General features: G+C 39.2%; 1 long non-coding RNA gene across 2 annotated transcripts in view; it reads right to left on the bottom strand.

Moving 5' to 3' along the window:
- LOC109245936 (uncharacterized) overlaps positions 1-21,068 on the bottom strand; it is a 34,219-nt gene that overhangs the window by 10,498 nt on the left and 2,653 nt on the right. Inside the window, exons 3-4 of one of the 2 annotated variants that reach the window (XR_008421793.1) lie at positions 12,461-12,637; positions 6,920-7,002 (exon numbers count right to left, since the gene is read on the bottom strand). This is a non-coding gene — a long non-coding RNA (uncharacterized LOC109245936). The remainder of the gene's footprint in view (positions 1-6,919; positions 7,003-12,460; positions 12,638-21,068) is intronic. The other variant, XR_002071161.2, reaches the window with a different exon arrangement.

Raw genomic sequence — 21,068 nt, 5'->3', positions numbered from 1 at the left:
GAAAATCCTAAATCAGTTTTAAAATTAAAAGGAGCTAATCACTCCATTTGTCACACTCTTAGTGTTACTACTGAATATGCATTTTAACCTTTAAAGATTTTCTAGTGGGCATTACACTATAACAAAAAGAGGAAATCAACCCATGATCGTATTTATTATAATGCCTATAACCCCATTTTTTTGCTAAATATGTTATTATAGTATTGTAAATCTAAGTATTTTGCAAAGTTGTATAATTGCTGCCTGTTCCATAATTCCCTGAAGAAGGACAGATCTGATGAGTGGGTGTATTCATAACAATTGGTCACAACATTTCAGAGTGAAGTCATTGCCTTTTGGAGTTGTTTTTTTTTTTTTTTAAGGCCCTAATAGAACTTTAATAATTAAGATCATTTTCATAATTATTATAATAACTATTCTTTGTTGAATGCTTATTATAAGAATGATGTGAAGGGTTTCATGTACATTATTTCACTAAAACTTTAAAATAATGCTAATAGTCACTTGCTTAAAGTGATCCAGCTAATACATGATATAGTCAGGATAAAACCCTGGTCTGCCTGGCTCCTGAGTCTGGAATCTTGTCCATTCCGTTAGTCCACCCTCCCCAGTTTTGTAGCGAGAATACTTAAGCCCTGACAAAATTCTGTGATTTATCCCAGATTATATGGCTCAAAAGTGGCAAAGTCAGAATTAAAATCCACATGGGCCAGATCCTCTCCTCTATACAACACAGTCTGTCCATAAGCAAAGCTTGAGGCATGTAATTTATTCAAAACATATCTTTTAAATCATTGAAATAAAAATTTGATCTTCACTTGGAGAAAAACAGTGATTACTGATTTTTAATCTATTTTGCCATTAACAGCAAAGTAATATGTTTAACAGCTAGGGTGGGGATTGGGAAAGCAGGATCAGGGCACTAAGTAGGGCACATAATCTTTGATTTTGGTCCCAAACTAAACGAATAAAATGAACCATTATCTGTGAAAGTGGTCAGTGATTAAATGTTACTAGCAAACGAACTCCACAGAAGGCCACAGAAAACCTTGGTGGAAGCTAAGAAGCATGAAATACGATTGAAAAGGGAGAAAGCTCTCCTGGGTTCACAGACTGGAAACAATCTCTCCAGATTCCTCTCGAGGGCTCTTCCCACACCTTCTACCTACATCTTTGAATCTCCACCACCTGGATGGCTAGGGGCCAGTTAGGGGCCAGCTGGGGGAATGTCCCAGCCCTGGGTGTTTTCAGGGCTGACCCTAGAACGGTCAGCTCTGGAAAGCAGCAGGTGCCTTGTCAATCTCTATAAACCCCAGGAGAACTTAGAACAATGGCCTTCTCAGTCCTGGCAGTCCTGGCGGCTCTCCTCAAGGCCACCTCCCTTCCATTTAAGTCTCTTTTTATTGAAGCCAGTTGAATGCTGTCTTATCCGCATTAAGGGGGCTAGGGCTGCTCCCGGCTACAATTAGATTTTTATGCCACCTGGGCATAGAAGCTCACTTCATTTTCAATGTCCCACCATTCCGGTAGAGTTTTTACTTTGAAGTTCACAATTAATTTGGGGCCGGCAAACTATTAGATGAAAGGGAAACTACACTGGTACATAACAGTAAAATACTAGCTGGGTTACAGGGAAAGGCCAGTGCAAGAGACACGGGGACTAATCAGCTGTGGGAGGTATGTCCCCAAGCGTCTCAGCTCAAACAACTGAAATTGTTCCTATAACTCCCCTTGCTGGCCAAAACGAAGAGTGACACAAGAAAAAAAAAAATCTGCACACTTCCTGCTCTCCCTGATACCTCCTCTCTCTCTCACTGCATATCTGAATACCTCAAGGTTAGAAAAAAAAAATGGTAAGAAAAAAATCTAGCGTGAAGGGACTAAAATCGATAGTTTTATTTGCCATGTTTTTGATGGATCAGCTATTCAAGAGGGAAATGTACTTTCCCGCTTTGATGAAGAAGAAAGTATCCTCCCCAGTATGACAGTGTTCATGGCATTCACCTTCACTTACCTCATAAGCAAGAACAGAAGTTACGTAGGCAAGGTTTACATCCATAGCACCAGGGAGTCTAGCTATTTCAAAGCCATGACATCCAGCTCATCTCACACATACTGTGTGAAAATGGATTGTATTTGTTGAATCTGGCACTAATTGTGATGAATTGCAGACACAAGAGTACCATCAATTCAATTATCTTACTGAAACGACATTTTTAATTCAGAAAGAAAATTCCTGCAACATATACGTGTTAAGAAATGGAACACTGGCACTGTACTCAATTTACTTAATCTTAGGGAAAGGTGACATGGGGAAGACAGTCCACCGACTACACAGATTTCTGACAGTTCTATTGTTTAGAGGCTTTGGAAGGTATAAGCAGGTTTCAGCTATAAAAGCTCATTGTCCTTTGAAATTAAAGTGATAGTTCCTGTGCCCTACAGTATTTTCTTATAACAGCAGATTTGTTTTCTTGCTGTTCCGCCATCAGTAACAATCCCATCTCTAGGTGAGCTTCTAAGGATATCCATAAACAAATTCTGTATAATCCAGAAAGAGTCTTCTTCTTGGTGGGAAACTACTCCAGAAATTATGTGTATTTGAAGGCCATTTTGAGATTTTACATTAACTCTCTGAAGTTTCCCCTGTGTTATTTAGTACTTCTTTTCTCATGTTTATTTTTGAGAGACAGAGCGAAAGTTGGGGAGGGGCAGAGAGAGAGAGGGAGACACAATCCAAAGCAGACGCCAGGCTCTGAGCTGTCAGCACAGAGCCCGATGTGGGACTCGAACCCATGAACCTGGAGATCATGACCTGAGCCAAAGTTGGACGCTTCACCAACTGAGCCACCCTGGTACACTGTGTTATTTAGTACTTCTCTGTTCTAATAATTTGCAAAATGATGTTTTAATGGCAATTATATTCGCTATTGATGAACTACAGTTCATCAATGATATTCATTGGTGATGGTTCATCAGTTAGCTAATGCTAAGCAAAAGATTTTCAAATATCAGATCATTCCCACTAAAATGTTAAAAAACTGTCTATTCCTGCTTCACCTCATTTATGCCGTGTGTTTAACAATGATGCTAAATTCTTCTGATGACACTGGGCATCGAATCTTTAACATAGGATGTCTAAAACAAGGACAACAATATAGTCTTTGATGGTCGGACCAAACTGGAGCATTGAATAAGACTGAGGGGCTTGGATCTAGATGATGCATTCCAAAAGTGGCATTGCCAAATGGGAGAGCTTACTTGCAAAAATGAGACCAGGACAGTAAGGGCACTCGGAGCACATAATACCAGGAAAACATGACTCCCTCACCTTGTCCTTACCCACCACCTTCTCCTATCTTCACCTCTTTCCCTTTACAGTTTGAGGTGCCGTGGCCCATTACTGCAGCTACTTTCTTGCAAACAGCTTCATTATCCTTGCTCCATTTACTTCTTCCATCACAACTGCCAGGCAAGAGAATGGCTCTGAATCAAACCACCTATCTACTTCTCTGCTGAGATCCCCAGGCTACTGAGCTCATGGGAGAAATCATACAACTGCATGCATCACATTGATTCTACCATAGACCAGTAGTCTCCAACCTCAGCACAGCCTGGTAATCATTCAGCATTTCCCTAAGTGGTTCTTTTTGCCATGCTCCACAGAATTCAACCTCTCTTCATTTTCCCTGAACCTCTGACACCGGCATTCAATCTTCCCTTCTACCCAAAAGACAGAACGGTGCTATTGGGTTAGGTACTCCTTCACTTTTATACCCTGGCCAGTGGTATACTAGTAAATGACCAATAACTGACTCTTTGGGGGTTTGGGGTGTGAGGAAGTTCTGATTTATAGTGTTGATCAGTTTCCATGGTGTAAATATTCCCACAGTGGCTGAATTCAAGCTTTTGATGTATACTAGCCAGCTCTCAAAATTTCTGAAAATTTAACTATTGGCTGCCATGAGCTAGTAGAAGCTGGGTCCTGCACACACTGCATGATGCCCAGAAATTTAAATAGGTACAGAACATCTCCTTCTTCACCCTCTGTTATAGGAGATGTCTCTCCTATTCTCCAATCTAAAGTGAAAGGCTCCCTCCTGCCTTCTATAAGTATCTTTTTCTATTAAAATCCTTCTCTTGGGGCGCCTGGGTGGCTCAGTCGGTTGAGCGTCCGACTTCAGATCAGGTCATGATCTCATGGTTCATGGGTTCAAGCCCTGCATCGGGCTCTGTGCTGACAGCTCGAAGCCTGCAGCCTGCTTCAGATTCTGTGTCTCCCTCTCTCTCCGCCCCTCCCCTGCTCATGCTCTGTCTCTCTCTGTCAAAAATAGATAAACATTTAAAAAAAATTTTTTAATCCCTCTCTTGTGCATTTTCAACTTCCCCCTCTTTATTGGCTAATTTCTTTTTTTATCTTTTTGTCATTCAATTACCTAACTCTCTCCCATGCTTTTCATTTAAGGAAACTTCATTTGATTCCACATTTCTGTCCAGCGATGTTGCAGACCCACTTCTCCAAAGAATTGTTTCCATTGTCTTCTCTTCAGATCACTCATCTACTTACTGGAATCTGGGTTTCCACTGAAATCTCAAAGTTCCTTGTTACTAGATTCAATAGAGAATTCTCAGTCCTTCTTCTACTGACTTCTCTTTCAGCATCTGACACATTTGACCACTTCTTCCTCTCCTTGGCTTCTGGGACACAATGGTTCTCTGATTCTACTCCTTCCTCTTGGCTTCGGTCTCCTATGCAGGCTCCTCCCTTTTGTCCTTTTCTTACTTGTTGGTGCTCCTCATTATTTTATTCTGAGATCCCTCTCTTCTCATTCTACTTGCCCAGGACTTCATCTCCTCCCAGGCCTTCAATTACCATCCCTAAATTGATGATGACTCACTGATCCATGGCTCCAGGACATTCCTTCTCCTGAACTTTAGACATGTACTACCCACTGCCTCCTAGACATATTCTTTTGGCTATCTCCAGGGGCACCTCAAGTTTAACATTTCTAACACAGAAATCTCCCCAGATCTCCTCCCCTTCTGTGCTCTCAGCTCAGTGAATGACTGTAAGTTGCCCATGCCAGAATAATCCTCGAATCCCTCTAATATCTCATAGCCAGCAATCACGAAGTCCTGATGATTCCACTTCCAAAGTATCTCTTCCATCTCTCTACCTCTTATCATCCACAGGGCTACCAGCCTGGTTCAGTCACATTATCTCTCCAAACTAGTCTCCTTGCCTCCAGGCTTGCCTCATCCTAATCATTCTCCATTCTGCAGTGATCTCTTAAAAACAAATCTGATCGTGTCACTTGCTTCCCTAATCACTTCTGTTGCTTCTCCACTGTTTCTAGGACAGAGACCAAACTCTAATATGACCTATGAATCTCTGTGTGGTCTGACCCCCGTTTCCAAGCCTCTCCTTGCCTCCTACCTTGTTCCCATTGATCTAAATATTTTTCAGTTCCTAAACATGTTATGAGCTGTTTCATCTCTGGGCCTTTGAATATATGGTTTACTTTGCTGGGAACACCATAATTTACTTCCTGCTGCTTCCCATCCCTCTACCTCTGACTCTTACTCATTGTTAGAAGTTGTTCCCTACATAAGTGCCACTGACCCAGTTCTCTTCACTTTTGTAACCATTGCATTTAACCGTTGCATTTAACCATTGCATTTAACACAATGATTGTTTTGTTGCCTTGTCTCCTTCATAGGTAAATAATCTCCATAAGGACAGGAACTATGTCTATGCTCTTCACCACTGTATCCCCACTGATTTTAATCAAGAAACCACATGTCCTTAACATCACTCCACATCTCCCCCACCCCCAGCCCCTGGGAACCACTAATCTACTTTCTGTCTCTCAGGAATTCACCCCCCTAGGTAAGTTTGTGGTAAGAAATATTTAGCCTGGACCTATATAAGAATATTAAGTTAGTGATTCATGGCAAATTCATGGCACCCTCTTGTGCCTTATTTTCCTTAACTTTGAAAGGATGCCTACTTATTCAAGAACAAAGTCCATAAGATGGTCTGCAGTGTTTAATAAACCACCTATATATCACTTGATTTCCTGTGCAATTTTGTATTGCTCCATTTCCTATCTCTTGTTTTGGTTAATTCATAGAATTTTCAATTTCATGAGTGTTGGCTTCTGTTGCTAGAAGCAAAGCTTCTCATTATGCTTTGAAGAATCTCCCATTCTGCCAAGCTGGCTCCTTGGGTCCCTGCCTTCTGCTTAATTCCTCCTTGTGCTCTAAAATAGGAGTTTCATCCATTCTGATCTCAAGGAATTTGGATCCCTGCAAGTTAACATTTTGAAACTTGTCTTACATACAAAGTTGTATTGCTCTCATTCAAAACCTATCTTTTGGGGTGCTTGGGTGGTTCAGTCGGTTGAGCATCTGACTCCAGATTTCAGCTCAGGTCATGATCTCACTGTTCCTGGGATCCAGTCCTGCACCTGCTTGGGATTCTCTCTCTCCCTTTCTCTCCAACCTTCCTCTCATTTGCTTGTAAGTGCACACGAGTTCTCTCTCTCTCTCTCAAAATAAGTAAACATTTTTTAAAACCTATCTTTTAATTAAGACATTTTTAGGTTTTTAGTTTTTGTTTTCAGAAACAGGTAATTAAAAATAATAAAAAATAATAGATATTATTTTAAGGGAGAGATACATCTACCATCTCCAAGAACTTCATGGCTGCTTTATGAATTGTAAATGGAGAGAAAGGCTAATGAATCCAACTATTTCCCAAGGATCATATTTAACATTAATTGAGACTATGAGGTACCAGGGACAATGCTAAAATCTTTTTTTCCATTACTTCATTTAAACTCAGGGCAACCCAACAAAGTAGGAATATTGCTACCGTCCTTTTACAGGTAAAGGAAACAGAGATTAAATGACTCACCCAACGTCAGACAGCTAGTAACTAAAGATGAGGACCTTGGTGGTTCTCTGAACTATAGACTCCAAAATCCAATATTGTTCTTCCTGGGAGAAAAAATTAATTGTAAAGTTAAATGGTAGTTTAATCTCATACTGTTTATCCTGAAAAATAGCATTAACTTCTGATTTTAAATGTTTACAGCATCGAATTTGAATATTTTCTTGATAATAGAAAAATATAAATATCTATGTATGTTTTGTTTTGTTTTTATTTGAGAGAGAGAAAGCACAGCAAGGGAGAGGGGCAGAGGGAGAGAGAGAATCTTAAGCCGGCTCTGCTCTCAGCCCAGAGCCTGACACGGGGTTCCATCCCACGACTCTGGGATCACAGTCTGAGTTGAAATCAAGAGTGGGATGCTCAACCGACTGAGCCACCTAGGTGCCCCTAAATATGTCTGTATGTTTAAACATGGGCTGTTTGAGAAACGCTTGTGCTTCCTAACCACCAATTTCATTGCTTCTCCATTTGGAGTCTTCACACGGTATCACAGGATAGGACTGAACCCGGGAGGTAGAACAGTGAAAAAGACCAGCTCTTAAGATGACTAAAATCCCTCTTATTTCCTTCCCATACATAACACTAGATGCATATAGCTAAATTGTGTCTTATTTTCCTTTTTGTAATAATTTCAATTATCACAATTTGAATGCTTGGCCCATAGTAGGCACTCACTAATTATCTACTGAATGAATTGATTTGCCCTTTTTTGGAACTCTATGGCATTTACTTCCTAAAGTCAGGACCTGCAAAAAGAGAAGCTTAACACCGAAGAATACTAAGAGACATTCAGCATTATAATTTTAGGAGTTTGTACATTCCACTCAGTCTTAAATATATGCCACATTTGCTCTCTAACTGCTTTAGCTATGTTAGTCTTGTTTCCTTAACCAGATTTTAAGCAAGGACTGTTATTCAATTCTTATCTGAGCCTCGTGGAGCCTAGCACAGTGCTGGTCTTAGATAGTCTATCAAAATGCACATCACATTCTCTTACAAATAGTAATGGCTTAACAAATATCCGTTAATATGGTTATGAAAATTATTTTCAAGGGACGCCTGGGTGGCTCAGCTGGTTGAGTGTATGACTGTTGGTTTTGGCTCAGGTCATGATCTCACAGCTCTGTGGGTTTGAGCCCCATGTCCGGCTCTGCCCTGGCAGTGTGGAGCCTGCTTGGGATTCTCTCTCTCTCCCCCTCCCCCACTTGTGCTGTCGCTCTCTCTCTCTCTCAAAATAAATAAACTTAAAAAATTTATTTTCAAGTTGACAAATTTTGTTGGAACCAACAGCCTCTTTCCTTCTAATTTTCATAAATCGCAACTTCATTTTTTTCCCCCAGGTTAACGTAAGTGTAGTAAACAAATTATAATTTTGTAATTTATAAATTTTATAATTTATAAAATTTTAAGCCAAGTAAATATACAAAGTGTAATAGCATTATAAAGAATTTCTCTGCTGTCATCTATATGTTTATAAACCAGGCAAAATTAATTTGATTGCGTGGTCTAAATGGGTTTGATCTTAGCCATATACTAGCATTTTTTCTTCCATACAACTTTTGATTGAAATATAATTCAAATGCTTAAAATTCAACTTTTTAAAAGTATACAACTCAGTGGTTTTAGTTATTCACAAAGTTGTCAACCCATCACCACTATCTAATTCTAGAACATTTTCATCACCCCAGAAAGAAATCCCATATCCATTAGCTGTCATTCCTCCTTCCCCCCAACCCATGGCAACCACTAATCTACTTTTTTTCTCTGTGGATTTGCCTATTTTGGACATTTTGTTTAAATGGAATTATACAATACGTGGCCTTTCTTTTTTTTTTTTTTTTTTTAGTTTTATTCATTTAAGTAATCTCTATACCCAAAATGCGGCTCGAACTCATGACCCCGAGATTACGAGTCACATGTTCTTCTGACTGAGCCAGTCATGCTCCCCCTATCGTGTCTGATTTCTTTTACTGGAGTGATGCGTTTAAGGTTCATTATGTTGTATTATGTATCAGTTCTCCATTCTTTTTTTTTTTTTTTTTTTTTTTTAAATTTTTTTTTTAACGTTTATTTATTTTTGAGACAGAGAGAGACAGAGCATGAACGGGGGAGGGTCAGAGAGAGAGGGAGACACAGAATCGGAAGCAGGCTCCAGGCTCTGAGCCATCAGCCCAGAGCCTGACGCGGGGCTCGAACTCACGGACCATGAGATCGTGACCTGAGCTGAAGTCGGAGGCTTAACCGACTGAGCCACCCAGGCGCCCCTCTCCATTCTTTTTTGTGATCAAATAATATTCCATTGTACAGATAAACTACATTTTGCTTACCTAGTCATCAGCTGATGGGCATTTGGATTGTTTCCACCTTTTTCGTGCTGCTATGGACATTCATATACAAGTTTTTGTTTGAACACCTTTTTTTCAGTTCTCTTGGGGTATATATACCTACAAAAGGAATTGCTGAGTAAAATGGTAATATTATGTTTAAGTTTTTGAGGAACTACTAATCCGTTTTCCAAAGCAACTGCACCATTTTACATTCCCACCAGCAGAGTTTAAGGATTCCAATTTCTCTATATCCTCCCTAACACTTATTATTTTCTTTCTTTTTCTTTTTTCTTTTTTTTTTAAATTCTAATCACTCTAGTAGTGTGAAGTACTTTCTCATTATGGTTTTGATTTGCATTTCCCTATTGACTACTGATGTTGAGCATCTTTTCATGTGCTCTTTGGCCATTTGTATATTTTCTTTGGAGAAATGTCTGCAGATCCTTTGTCTATTTTTTAATTGGGTTATTTGTCTTTATTTTTGAGTTGTAAGAATTCTTTATAAATTCTGTATACAAGTCTCATATGAGACATATAATTGTAAATATTTTATGCTGTTCTATGGGTTGTCTTCATTTTCTTGATAGTAACCTTTTACAACACTAAAGTATTTACTCTTGATGTTGTATATTTAAATTTTTGGTGAACTCCAATTTATCTAATTTTTTGCTATCTATTTTAGTTGTTTATGCTTTTGGTGTCATACCTAAGAAATCATTACCAAATACAAGGCCACAAATACTTACTCCTGTGTTTTCTTCTAAGAGTTTCATTGTTTTAGCTCTTACATTTAGGTTTTGATTCATTTTGTGTTAATTTTTTTTTTTAAGAATTGCATTTTGGGGTGCCTGGGTGGCTCAGTCAGTTGAGCATCTGACTTCAGCTCAGGTCATGATCTCACAGCTCGTGAGTTCGAGCCCCGCGTCAGGCTCTGTGCTGACAGCTAAGAGCCTGGAGCCTGCTACAGATTCTGTGTCTCCCTCTCTCTTTACCCCTAACCCACTTGCATTCTGTCTCTGTCTCTCTCAAAAATAAATAAACCTTAAAAATTAAAAAAAAAAAAAAAAAAAAAAAAAAAAAAAAGAATTGCATTTTATTGAAATTTTTTTTAATTTCTTTTTGAGAGAGAGAGAGAGAGAGAGAGAGAGCGAGAGAGAGAGACAGCACATGAGTAGGGGAGTAGCAAAGACAGAGGGAGTCACAGAATCCAAAGCAGGCTCCAGGCTCTGAGATGTCAGCACAGAGCCCCACACAGGGCTCAAACCCATGAACCATGGGATCATGACCTGAGCCGACATCGGACACTTGACCAACAGAGCCACCCAGGTGCCCCTGGGTTAATTTTTGTGTGTGGAACATGCATTAACATGTGTGATCATATGCACTATCTATTGAAGTTCGTACAGAAGTAGTTCAAAGGATTACAGATATAAGCAGTGGGAAGTGACAGTTTTCAAGTAATCAGAACTCACAGCAAATATATTTAATCTTTAAAAAAATTAATCTGAAATTTTCCTAGCTTGAGGGTAATAAGTGAAAATATAATAACACAACTTCCTTTGTATATTACATTAAACTCAGTAGCTTTTTCGTAGCATTTGCTTAATCTTTATCAACAGATATTCCTTCTGTAATATTTCTGGCAGGTAAGAGAAATTTTGATACATTTGATACATGTTTGTTCAGAAACATAGCTAAATTTAAGTTGTTCTGTTCAAATGAAGGAGAAAGAAAGAATGAGCAAGATTAGAACTACTTCCCTATTCAGAAGCAGAGTAATGTCAGGTATCTATTCATCAGACCTCCTGAATACCTTTCCTGAACAGACATTTCAATTTGAAAGAATTTTAACAACAGTCTCAACTGCATGCCCAGAGAAATGGAACAGACAGCAGGAGTTTTCAAGAAAAGAACAAAGAGACAAAAATCAAGCAGGTTTGCCAACAGTAGGTCCCTTTGTTTGAAACAACATGAGGACTTTGTAGCAATTCCATCTTGGAAGTTTTCTATAAACCAGAGTTTGAAATTCATCTTGGGGATGAGGGCACTGTTAAATTACTGGGGTCAAATGTATCACAGTTACGTTAACATTGCTTATTTTCCAGAATCATAATTTATAGTAATTCTCCATTAAATTCAGGTTTCTGAGAAAACAAAATTGAAATGATTTTACAAAGTACATTCTCCTAAAGGAGAGATTGATTGCCTGATTGATTCATTGATTGATTACTGCCCCCAAGGAGAGTTTGTTTTGAAAAATTAATTAAAAACTAGAGTTAGAGAGGTTTTTCCTAGAGATTGAAATGGAAGTTATTTTTAGTTTTTTAATAAAATTAGGAAGATTGGCTGTAGGACATTGGTGGCTCCTGAAATTTAATTCACTTCATGTTGTCAAATGCCCTTTCAGTCATTGTACCTTTCATCCTCAAAAGAAAATCTCTTTCAGCAACTACAGGTGAGAACGTTTTGATATGGCACATATACAAAATCATATGTGGCGCTGAGGTTGTTCTTTGGGGACAGTGGTGCCCAATCTTTTCTCACTCTCATTCTAGTTGAAATTTAAAATGCTTTGTTATCAGAAGGTTTTTCCATTTAAGGTTGGCAGCAATTTGACAAGACTATAGACGCAAGCGTGCCTTTGCTGGGGAACGATCGCTGTGCGTTTTCTTGCATCGTGACAGTTGGTGAGTGTGCCTTTCCTTGGATTCTCTGAAATGATTTCCGGTGACACTGGCTTGTTTTTGACCTGAAGACATACTGTGGTCTTGCTTTTCAAACTGGGGTACCAGTGTAAGCTTTGTGATGGCAGAAACTGCCTTGTCGCTGCTATGCCCCAATGTCTAGAATACTGTCTGGCATGGTGCTCGAGAAATAGTTATTGAATAAAAGAGAAGAGGAAGAAGGAGGAGGGAGGGAAAGAGATGCAGAGACAAAGAAGAAGGGAGGAAGAAGAGAAAAGAGGAAGAGGAAGAAAAAAGAGGAAAGAAAAAAAGAAGCAGAAGTAAAAGAACTGGTGGCGGAAGGGGAAGGAATTGACAGCACATCACAAGGAATATGTGGGTGTGAGGTGGGGAGGAGGGAGGCAAAGCTAGAGGAAAAACATAGGGAAGGTCAATGTTGCCCAAGGAAGCGAGATGGGGAAGAGAAGATTACATCAAAATAAATAAAGAGGCACCTGGGTGGCTCAGTCGGTTAAGCATCAGACTCTTGGTTTCTGCTCGGGTCATGATCCCGCGGTTCGTGAGTTCAAGCCCCACGTCAGGCTCTGTGCGACAGCATGGGGACTGCTTGGAGTCCTCGCTCTCCCTCTCTCTCTGCCCTTCTCTTGCTCGCTCACATGTGCGCTCTCTCTCTAAAAATAAATAAAATAAACTTAAAAAGAATTTAAAATAAATATAGATATGTGGAGGAAGATGCAAAATTTGCATTAGGCAATAAATTGCATTCCCTGCTTCCACAGACTCATAGACTCTCATTCTCATAGACTCACAGACTCATAGATTCTCAAGTTGGGAAGGCATCGAAGAAGTCATTCTGTCACATCAGCCATATCTGATCCCTCAATCCAAGATTGGTGAACTTTTTCTGAAGAAAGTAAGATATTTTAGGTTTTGAAGGGCATAGTCTCTATCACAACTGCTCCATTATGCCATTGTAGCATGAAAAGACCATACACATACACAGTATGTTAGAAAAAAAAATGCGTACAGCCTTGTGTCAACAAAAAACAGGTGGCGGGACAGATTTGGCCTGTGGGCTATATAGTTTGTTGACCATACCTGCATATTTTCTACAATATTCTGACAATGCTTATCACCTCTGTCTGCATCTGCAGTGACAGGGAACACACTTCTTTTCAAGGAGAACTGTTCCATTTTTGTATGATTGTGGTTATAGAAAGGCATTCTTTATATTGAGTAAAAATATGCTTTTGGTGTTATGGACTGAATGTTTGTGTCTCCCTAAAATTTGTACATTGAAATTTAATCTCCAGTGTGATGGTATTTGGAGGAAAGACCTTTGGGAGATAAGGAGGTCATGAGAATAGAGTCCTCATGAATGGAATTAGTGCCCGTGTAAGAGGACAGAAGGCCAGCTTACTTTTACACAACAAGAAATCAGCAGTCTGCAACCCAGATGACGGCTTTCACCAGAACCTAACCATGCTGGCACTGTGATCTGGGATTTCCAGTCTCCAGACTGTGAGAAAGAAATTTCTAAGCCACCCAGTCCGTGGTACTTTGTTACAGCAACCTGAACTAAGCCAAGTACTATCTTAGTGTTTATTTGTTTGTCATTGTTGTTTAAGATACTCTAACCTAATGATTTAGTACATGATACTTTTTTTTTTTAAGATAGCTTCTGCTTCTAGTTAACATGGAGTAACAAGAATGTGATTTACTCACCCGTCTGAAACAACTAAAAACACTGAACAAAATGTAGGGAACAAGATTCAAGGAAACAAGCATTCAAGATCCTGACAGTAGGCAACAAAGGACAGTGATCTCTGCCGGATAGGAAACAAATGAGGGAAGACTATAGCTGCCTCCAGCTTATTGCCTAGAGTGAATTTCCAGGACTCAGCTAACTGGGAGCCCGAGGGGAGCCCAGCCATCTCTCTGAGTTGAGGAGATGGGGGTGCAAGTTTGAGGGAGCCAAGGCCAGTAGCACTCGCAGAGCAAAGCACAGGATCAGAGAGCGTGGCCCAGAGGGACAACTCTGGAGATGAGCAGAGGGGCCCCTTTAGTATTCGGCTGAGTGCTGCTCAGTGAATGTGTGTGAGGAAATTACCCAAGGTCAGGGAAAGAACCACCTGAAGAGATTACAGGGAAGAGTAAACAGTTCTTGGAGCTCGTCAAAGGCCAGAAATAGTTCCTGTTCCTAACAGCCAGATTGGAAAACCTCAGAATTCACAGATACGGTGTAGAATACTAAGATGAGTCTTGCCTCAGTAATGGGGGGAAATTATTCCCAGGCCAAATGCTGCTCTGGTCATGGATAAATGAACGTCAAAGTTAGATCTGAAAGGATCTAAGTGTTTCCAATATGTTTTTCTCTATACATAACTACCCATGATAAATTTTAATTTATAAATCAGGCACAGTAAGAGATTAACAATAACTAAAAATTCAATAGAACAATTATAAAATATACCGTAATAAAAGTTATTTGAACGTGGTCTCTTTCAAAACATCTTATTGTACTGTACTCACCTTTATTATGATAATGTGAGATGATAAAATGCCTACGTGATGAGATGTAGTGAGGTGAATGACACAGACCCTGTGACATAGTAGTAGGCTATTATTGACCTTCTGACAGTATGTCAGAGTGTCATCTGCTTCTGGACCTTCGTTGACCAAAGGTAATTAAAACTGCAGAAAGGGTGGGGCTCCTGGGTGGCTCAGTTGGTTAAGTGTCCGACTCTTGATTTCAGCTCAGGTCATGCTCTCAAGGTTTGTAGGTTCGAGCCGCACATCAGGCTCTGTGCTCTCTCTCCCCCTCTCTCTTTCTCTGCCCCTCCCTCACTCACACTCTCTCTCTCTCTCTTTCAAAAATAAATAAACAAACGGGGGGAAAAAAAACAAACCCTGCAGAAAGTGAAACAATGGAAAAGGGGAGACTTCTGTAAATAAATGGTGAGAATACCCAGCCATAGATCATCCTTGCATTCTGAGAGCACTCAATCCAGAGTGAACCCTGCTTCCTGGGACTCTACCACAAATCACAAACTACAGCCCCAATCCTATCACAGGTCTTTTTATACCCTGTTCCCCATGGTGTGCATTCCCCCTCACTGCAATGAGTGATAAACACAACCTCTTCAACTGTTGATGTGTTCTTGGTGGCTTTGACTGGAAGGCATTGCTATTTCAAATATATTATTTAGTGTAATCTTCATAACAAGAGCATAAGCCTGAGTTTACAGAGGATCCTAAGGTGCCTGGAGGTTAATTTAATTAGAATTACAAGCATAAAGAGACAAGTCAGGGATTTTAACACAGGCTTTTTGTATGTTCCTCACTATGTTGAATGACTGAAGATGGGGAGCAAGACAAAGAAGAAAATAGGGGCACCTCGGTGGCTCAGTTGGTTAAGTGTGCGACTTCAGCTCAGGTAATGATTTTGCGGTTTATGGGTTTGTGCCTGCATTGGGCTCTTGCTGACAGCTCAGAGCCTGGAGCCTGCTTCAGATTCTGTCTCTCTCTCTCTCTCTCTCTCTCTCTCTTTCTCTCTCTCTCTGCCCCTCCCCTGCTCACACATTGTGTCTCTCTTTCTTACAATTAAACATTAAACAACAACAAAAAAAATTTTTTTTAAGAAAAAATAAAGATATTCAAAAAGAGACAAAAGATTTTTTTTCTCCTGTTCTTTAACAGTCACTTTCATGGAGCAACATCTCCATCTTGTGATATGTTATAATGCAAGTTTGTAACTAATTGGATTTTACAACTATAGTCAATCATTCGATGCAACCAAGATTTAAAAGAATTATTTTGCTATTTGCGCTATAGGCAAAATAAAATTAAGCCATTCAATTAAAAACCACAACTAATGAGAAAAGAAATGTTTTTTATTGTTATCTATGGTACTTTTTTTCCCCTGAGAGATTACCCTATTGTATGCTTTCACTTTAAAATAATGTCCTTGGGTTGCCTGGGTGGCTCAGTCAGTTAAGCAGGTGACTCTTGATTTCAGCTCAGGTCATGATTTCATGTGGGATCGAGCCCTGTGTTGGGCTCCACAATGAATGTGGAGCCTGCTTGGGATTCTCTCTCCTTCTCTCTATCTCTCTCTCTCTGTCCCTGCTCTGTTCCCTCTCTCTCTCTCAAACTAAATAAATAAACAATTTTTTAAATGTTAAATGTTGGGATGCCTGGGTGGCTCAGTCGGTTAAGCATCTGACTTTGGCTCAGGTCATGATCTCACAGCTTGTGGGTTCAAGCACCATGTCAGGCTCTGTGCTGACAGCTCAGAGCCTGGAGCCTGCTTCGGATTCTCCCACTCTCTGCCCCTCCCCTGGTTGCGCTCTGTGTGTCTCTCTCTCTCTTGAAAATTAACATTAAAAAATTTTTTTTGTAAAAAAAAAATAAAATGTTAAATGTCAAAAATAGCATATACAGATATATCCCTTTACTTTTTAAAAGATAAGTAGTATCAGGGTGCTTAGGTGGCTCAGTCAGTTAAGCATCTGACTCTTGATTTCAACTCTGGTCATGACTCACAGTCATGGGATGGAGTCCCATTGTTGGCTCCTGGATGAATGTGGAGCCTGCTTTGGATTCTCTCTCTGCCCCTGCCCCCTTCAAAATAAATAAATGAACTTAAAAAAAAAAAAAAAAAGATAAGTAGTATCTGCAACTAAGATACTACAGAAGATAAGATGAATTCTTGTTTTTCATTCATCAGTTGTAACTGACCTAGATTGCTTAAATATGAGACTGCAGCAGCAGGAAAGAAATAAAGTAGGAAGAACTCATTTAAAAAATGATTAGGAGTCAGATAGAAGATAGAAGGGTGGAAGAAAAACACTTCATGCTGGAGCATGTGAATATAGTAATAAATATATTCCTAAAAAATGGTACTGTCTGAATTTTAAGGAAATGTTTTCTAAGTTGTTTGAAAGAGTATAACTGAAAGTTTAAGACAAAGTAGCATTGGCATATGGAGCAAGTATTGTACAGACAGACTTACACTAAAAAAGTTATTTGTTGATTTTCTAAAATTCAAATTTAACTGAACAGCCCGTATATATAATCTGGCAACCCTAACTGTACATCCATTAAAAAAATAAGAAAAAAAGCATAGACAACTCATCAGTTTACCAGCAGATGGCTCTCTGAATCTAGTTTAGAATAAGATAGTATACTTAAACCTAGTGATGAATCCTTATTGTCTCAGAGTTTTTGTTGTTTTGAGTGTTTCATTGGTCTGGTGTGATTGGGTCTGGTGTGGTGGGGGAGTGGGAAATTTTTATTTAGTTATATAAAAACATAAAATATCTTTTTTCACCATTTCATATGACTCTTCATGATCCTTAACTTTAGAATATGAAAAGGAAATAATAATTTAATTTGCAATATTTTTTCTTTTATATTTGTGCAAGCATTTATTTTTTATTTAAAAATTTTTTAAGTAGGCTCCACACCCAGGGTAGAGCTCAACACAGGGCTCAAACTCACAACCTGATCTACCTGAGCTGAGATCAAGAGTCTGACATTTAACCAACTGAGCCACCCAGGTGCCCCTATTTGCTCAAGCATTTAAATGCTAAGGCAACATGTATAATTTCAGTGAAAAGTGACTCTGACATTTCACAAAGTAATTCTGTGCCTATTGTTTTATGTATTTTGAGCTTTGGGTCAGGGATCTCCATAAAACCATACCTTTACCTCTTTCATGCATTCTGATTTGCTAGGATATTCTAACACTGAGGCATGAGCGTTGTTTCAATTTAAAACACACATCCAGAGCTCCCAATGAAATCACTGATTCAGCAGAATTTTGACTTGCCACAATTTTACTAAGCTTTTGCCAATGCCAAAATGTCTTGATATGTTCAAGTCTATGACTTACTTTCTAAGAAAAAGTATTCTAGAAATAATTATTGTCTTCAAATCTATTTTGTCTGATAATGGCAGTCACTCAAGCCTGTCTTTTGGTTCTCGTTTGCATGGCTTTGATTTTTTTATCTTTTCACTTTCAACCTATTTGTATCTTTGAATCTAAAATATGTCTCTTGTAGCCAGGATATAGTTGGATTTTTAAATCCATTCTACTAACCTCTGCTTTTTAATTGAGTATTTAATCCATTTACATTTAATGCAATTACAGATTAGGTAGGATTTATATTCACCATTTTTCTTTTTTTTTTTTCTGTATGTCTTATGTCTTTGTCCTTTTATTCCTCCATTTCTGCCTTCTTTTGCAAAAAAAAAAAAAAAAACCTTTCAAATAGATATTAAAAAAATTTTTTTAATGTTTATTTGTCTTAGATTGAGAGAGAGAGAAAGAGAGGGAGAGATGGAGCACAAGCAGGGGAGAGGCAGAGAGAGAGGGAAACACAGAATCCAAAGCAGGCTCCAGGCTCTGAGCTGTCCACACAGAGCCCGATGTGGGGCTCCAACTCACAAACCGCAAGATCATGACCTGAGCCAAAGATGGACTCTTAACTGACTGAGCCACCCAGGTGTCCCTTGAATAGACATTTTAAATAGACATGGGTAAATATAAATATTAAAATAGATATTTAAATATCTTTCCCCTATTGACTTTCTCAGTCTCTTCAAATCCTTCTCCACTTACTTTTTTCTTAGTAAATAAATCATAGACTTCAACATATCAAGAAACAAATACAAAAAAACAAAGAGACTTGCTTGGATTATGCAACTAATGACAACATTAGGACTAAAAAACAGGTCTTCTGATTCCATCTAGTTTCAAAGTTCCCACTACCACTGTGCCATGTAAGTGGACTGAGTTCATCTGTGACAAGATCCCTCTAATGTCTTTTTTGCCAGTTTTGAATTTCTTATATTTTCTCCCTCTTGTTTCAGAGGAAGCATTGTTTCTCTCTTTTTTTTCATGTTTATTTATTTATTTATTTAAATAATTTATTCATTTTTTAGTTTACATCCAAGTTAGTTAGCATATAGTGCAACAATGATTTCAGGAGTAGATTCCTTGATGCCCCTTACCCATTTAGCTCATCCCCCCTCCCACACCCCCTCCAGCAATCCTGTTTTCCATATTTAAGAATCCCTTATGTTTTGTACCCCTCTCTGCTTTTATATGATTTTTGCTTCCCTTCCCTTATGTTCATCTGTTTTGTATCTTAAAGTCTTCATATGAGTGAAGTCATATGATATTTGTCTCTGACTTATTTCGCTTAGCATAATACCCTCTAGTTCCATCCACGTAGTTGCAAATGGCAAGATTTCATTCTTTTTGATTGCTGAGTAATACTCCGTTATATATGTGTGTGTGTGTGTGTGTGTGTGTGTATACCACATCTTCTTTATCCATTCATCCATTGATGGACATTTGGGCTCTTTCCATACTTTGGTTATTGTTAGTGCTGCCATAAACATTGGGGTACATGTGCCCCTTCGAAACTGCACACCTGTATCCCTTGGAAAAATACCTAGTAGTGCAATTGCTGGGTCATAGGGTAGTTTTATTTTTAATTTTTTGAGGAACCTCCATACTATGTTCCAGAGTGGCTGCACCAGTTTGCATTCCCAACTATCTAACTCTTGAATTCAAATCTCTTAACACAGTGTTTCCACAAGTGCAGAGGCAGCACCATTAAAGGTATGGAAGATGGGGCACCTCGGTGGCTCAGTCGGTTGAGTGTCTGACTCTTGGTTTTAGCTCAGGTCGTGATCTCGTAGTTAATGAGTTAGAGCCCTACGTCAGGCTCTGCACTAACAACGCAGAGCCTGTTTGGCATTCTCTCTCTCTCCCTCTTTCTCTGTACCTCCAGCTCTCTCTCTGTCTCTCAAAATAAATAAATAAACTTTAAAAACTAAATAAAAATGTATGGAAGAGGATTTGAAGTGATATGCTGAATTAGTATTGAATAACAAATACACACTGAGAAAGCTGCTTTATCCAAGGCTCTTTTGATCCTTCTGATGAGGAGAAAGTCTCATTTTTGTATTGGTGTTTAACACCTCTCTACCATTGCCCATTTTCCTTTTTAACTGAGGGAAGTCAACCTTTTTTTTTTTTAATTTTCTTTTATGTTTTTATTTTATTTTTGAGAGAGAGACACAGTGTGAGCCGTGGAGAGGCAGAGAGAGAGGGAGACAGAATCTGAAGCAGGCTCCAGGCTCCAGGCTCCAAGCTGTCAGCACAGAACCCTACACCGGGCTCAAACTCACTGTGAGATCATGCATGACCTGAGCTGAACTCAGGAGCCCAACCAACTGAGCCACCCAGGTGCCCCGAGAGCAGTCAACCTTAAGCCTGGAGCCTTGATACCCAGCTTCTAACTAGAATTTAATAGTATTATTTTATTTTTGTTGTGATGATTTTCATTTATGGCACTGATACTGATTTTCCATTTATAATTTTCTATTGAAGTAAAACTGTGATCCTGATTTAAAAGAAAATATTGAGTAGGGGCACCTGGGTGGCTCAGTTGGTTGAGCGTCTGACTCTTGATTTCGGCTCAGGTCATGATCCCAGGGTCAAGGGATCGAGCTCTGCATCGGGCTCCGCACTGAGCATAGAGCCTGCTTAAGATTCTCTCTCTCTCCCTCTGCTCCTCTCCCCTTCTTATGCGTTCTCTCTCTCTAAAAAAAATAAAATAAAATAAAATAAAATAAAATATTGAGTAAATTGTATAAATGGTAGTATATGGATATGGAAAAATAATCCTCTAAGGTGGTGCTTGAATGACCAGCTCTGGGAAAATACTGTGTTGGTGCAATCTATTATAACAGTTGTCTATCATAATCTTCCTTTCTCCTGGGCCACAAAAGACAGTCAAGGGCTGGGATGATAAGCCTCCTGAACCTCCATTCCCCATTGCATTCCAGGTAACTCAAACTCTTCCTTAGTGCTATGTCATATTTGGCTTCTAAATTTCAGAATGTTGTTTCTAATGGTTCTGTCTCTGAACTGCTAGGGTCTGGACTTTTATTCCTCTCCACTTGCCTCACCCTTCAGGACTCTGCTCCATCCTGGTTGTCTGCTGCTTCCAAATTAAGAAAGATTTTTTTCCCTCCTCTGCAAGTGGTTATGGCTCTTTTGGTTAATCTTTGATGGGCTTGTGC

The sequence above is a fragment of the Panthera pardus genome, unplaced genomic scaffold (genome assembly GCF_024362965.1).
Source record: "Panthera pardus isolate Hobbes unplaced genomic scaffold, ASM2436296v1 HiC_scaffold_13, whole genome shotgun sequence".
Lineage (NCBI taxonomy): Eukaryota > Metazoa > Chordata > Mammalia > Carnivora > Felidae > Panthera > Panthera pardus.
The sequence above is the reverse complement of the archived record's forward strand: the minus strand, read 5'-3'. Positions and strand labels throughout refer to the sequence as shown.